The sequence below is a fragment of the Chrysochloris asiatica genome, unplaced genomic scaffold, assembly GCF_000296735.1.
Source record: "Chrysochloris asiatica unplaced genomic scaffold, ChrAsi1.0 scaffold00405, whole genome shotgun sequence".
NCBI lineage: Eukaryota > Metazoa > Chordata > Mammalia > Afrosoricida > Chrysochloridae > Chrysochloris > Chrysochloris asiatica.
Window position 1 is genome coordinate 1717803 of NW_006408923.1, and position 4087 is coordinate 1721889.

The 4087-nt window shown below is 36.4% G+C and overlaps 1 pseudogene; it reads left to right on the forward strand.

The window, feature by feature from the left end:
- Positions 1–1847, forward strand: part of LOC102837690 — a 5918-nt pseudogene extending 4071 nt beyond the window's left edge.
- The last annotated feature ends 2240 nt before the right edge of the window (positions 1848–4087 follow it).

Consider the following 4087-nt stretch of genomic DNA (forward strand, 5'->3'; position numbering starts at 1 on the left):
GGTAGAAGAGATTTGAGATGGTACACAATTGTAATTGAAAATAAGTTTTTGTAGTGGGACCAGAATTTACCTAGTATCTCCACCTCACTTCCCACCCCACCTAATTCTGCAGTGTTAAAAAGTCTATAGACCTTCTGCTGCCAGAGCCTTCTGTCAGTTAGATCACCATGTGCCTTCCTTTCCAGCTACAGCTGTGAACTGATACTGTGAACCTACTAATCCAGAAATGCAACCACCTCAGGCAGGCTCCTAGGTGTGCAGAACAGCAGGTAGGGCCCCTTGACCCAAGTTTCAGCAAGCAGGTGAAGGTTTTCACCTTGATTGTGATGATAGGAGGAGCAGGTAGCTCCCTTCCTCACAGGAACTGATTTTCTCACTGTTGATCTTCAGTCCAAGGGACCAGGACACCACAGCCATGACCTGGGGTCCCCTGCCTGCCCTGGTCCCAGGTAAATGTGAATAGAGACAGTTATGAGAGCCTGTCCTAATCTTTGATTCCACCAGGCTTCATGATGGTGCTACCTAAGAAAGTCTTCCCCACACTCTACCTCACCCATGCATGCACTGTCAAGTCTTTTGGAGGATGATCCCACAGTAATGTGTCTGTGTGAGATGAAATGTCTTGGTTAGACTGGTCTGTGGTGTAGCTTTATATTTAAAGGAAAATAAATAATCTTGAAAATTAATTCGTCATCATAAACACAAAAAAAGAAAATATGATAAAATATTTATTTCCAGGTGAAAAAAACAAACTTTCATAGTCAATAAAGCACTAGTAAACATCTTACTGGTATTCTCTGTTTTTAGACAAGATCCATCTGAAGTCAGCAATGATATCATTATGTCTGTGCCCTTTTCCAAATCTAGCTTGCATTTTAGGCTGGAGCCATTTTTTAATTTTCTTCAGCAAAATTTTACTTGCATGTGATATTAATGATACTGTTCAACAATTTCCACATATATGTATTTTTTTATAATTACAAAATTCTGCGGTATGAATCTAATTAAAGTGATGAAGTGAAATGTTTGAGTTCAAAACCAATTAAGAGAGAGAGAGAGAAATTACTCCATCATTCTCTTCAAATGCCTCAGTTGAGAAATATTGTATAAAATTTTATATTTTTTATGTACTTTAAAAATCAATAGACTAGGCAATATTGGTGTGAAACAATTTCCTCTTAAGACAGACATATATTCTTCCATTAATGATGGTGCAATTTTTAAGTGCCATTGAGTCAGTCTGCATCATAGAAAACCTATATAGGATTTCCAAGGAGTAGCTGGTGGGTTTGAAACCCTGGACTTGTGTTTAGCAGTCCAGTGCTTATCTCATAGTACCACACCACACTGTCAACTATCGCTACTGTCGTTGTTAATTGCCTTTGAGATAGTTCCATCCCAAAGCGAACCTCTATAAGGCTTCTGAAGAATTGCTGGTGAGTTTGAACTTCTGACATTCCAATCTAAACCGACCTTGAGTCCCAGTGCTTATCTTACAGTGGTATACCATGACTCCACATCAGCTATTTGTTGTTGTTGTTGTTAGGTGCCATAGAGTCAGTAACGACTATAGTAGCCACTTTATTATAGTACCAATAACAAACGACTATAATTTTAACTCCTGACTGTCCCTTACAGCTATCTGGGGATAAAGACCTATCCCCTGATTCTCAGCTTGATATATATGAATTAGTTGCTTCTATTTTTTCATTCGTATCACTGCCAATGTTAGAGTTGACAGAAAAAATTCACAGAATTATGGTAATAGATTATTTTGTTTTTTGGTATTTTTTTTTTTTTGCTTAAATTAATATAAATTTGTTCATCAACAGGGAAGTTTAACCTGAATACTTTTATTAATAATGATGATATTAAGAGGAAAATATTGTAAAGTAGCATCTAACTGAATAGACTGTCTCCAACATTAAGGATGTCATGCTGTCCAGTATGACTTATTTGTATCAGAGGAGTAATTACTTAATTTATCAACACAACAGGCTAGAAGTAAAACCCGTTGTGTTAATTGGACTCATAAATGAGAACCAATGCTTCATTAGTCCCTACCATGTCATTGCTCCTATGTTCTTTGTATCTGATGGAATAAGAAGTAACTTCACATGCAGTGTTATTTACCACACACAGAGAAACATTTTCATCCCTTATTACCTCAAACAAACACAGAATCTTTTTTACTGCAGTTTTCAGGCCTTGAATCGTCTATCTGAAAAAGAAAAATGTACATATACATATTCTTGTTGTTATGTGCCATGGACTTGGTTCCGACTCACAGTGACCCTGTACAGGGTTTCAGAGGCTGTAAATCTTTATGGGTGTGTAAAGCCTCATCTTTCTCCTGTGGAACAGCTGGTAGTTTCAAACTGCTGACCTTGGTGTTCACAGCCCAATTCTTAACCACTATGCTACACATACATATTAGGGAGCTTCAAAAAGTTTGTAGAAAAATTGTATTGTTTTTAAATTTTATATTTCCACACATTTTTGATAACATATCCATTGTCAATAACATATAGACATAATGAGGAATGGATCAGGTACATTAAACAACTTTCAGTGAAAATTCAGTGGCATTCTCTTTTAATTCTATTCTATCTACCACAATGAAATTTAAAACTGCTAACCAATCCCATGTTTGGATGGCTATGTTACTACAGAATTACCATTTGGTCACAGGCAAAGAAGCAATAAGTGGAAATGCATTATAGGAAATTATTATTTTTATAAGTACATATATCTTTGTGGGAACAGAAAGCCTAATTCTTTCCCAACAGAGGAGCTAACAGTCTTGAATCATAGACCTCGTGTTTTGCAGCCCAGTGCTTATCATATGAAGCCACCATGCTCCTTTATATATATTAAGTGTCTTCTAATCCATTCCAATTTATAACGACCCAGTGTCGGGTTTCCAAAATATAGCTTGTAGGTATGAACCACCAACCTTGCAATTAGCATTCCAATGCTTATCCTAACACTACATCAGGACTCTGTCTCTCTCTATATACATATGTACCACTTTTCTGTCAGTTTGTCATACTGTGGTGGCTTGTGTTTGACTATGATGCTGGAAGTGCTACTACCAGTATTTTAAATACAAGTAGGGTCACCCATAGTAAAGAGAAATCAGCAGAACCTACAGACAAAGATAAGACTAGGAAGAAGGAGTGGTAGACCATTTTTGAATGGCTGTTGTTGTTAGATGCCATTGAGTTGGTACTGACTAATCACGACCCTATACGCAACAGAACGAAACACTGAAAAACCCATGAAACATCCATTCATTATCGGATGCAGTGCCTGAAGATAAGTGCCTAAGATTAGAAGGCACTCAAAATGTGACTGGGAAGATCTGCTTCCTAAAAATATGGTTATCATTAAAGACCTAGATGGAGTTAAGCTTCCAGAACCTTTATTTTGCTGATGTGGCACAATTAAAAATGAGAAGAAACAGTTCCAAATATCTATTATTAATAAGAACATGTCATATAAGAAACAGGAATATTGGAAAATTGGAAGTTGTAAGAAATGAAATGGAAGGCATAGGGATAAATATCTTAGGTACTAGTGAGCTGAAATGGACTGGTATTGACTACTTTGAATTAGACAATCATAGGGATTACTATGCTGGGATCAACAAATTAAAGAGCATTTCAAGATTTTTTTATAAAATAAAATACTGTATATTATAGGATAATATTTACACATCTACAAGGAAGGTGAGTTAATACCACTATTATTCAATTTTATTCACCAACCACTAAAGCTAATGATGATGGAATTGAATTCTATTAACTTCATTAGTCTGAAATTAATCAAACATTCCATCAAGATGTACTGAAAATTGCTGGTGATTCAAATGTGAAAGTTGCAAACAAAGAGGAAAGAACGGTGTTCCTGACCCAAACCATGGCATTTTCAATAACCTTAAATGTATATGAAAGCTGGACAGTGAATAAGGAAGACCATAGAATAATTGATGCTTTTGAGTTATGGTGCTGGAGGAGAATATTGAAAGTACCATGGGCTGCCAAAAGAACAAACAGATCTGTGCTGGAAGAATTGCCGGCAGAGT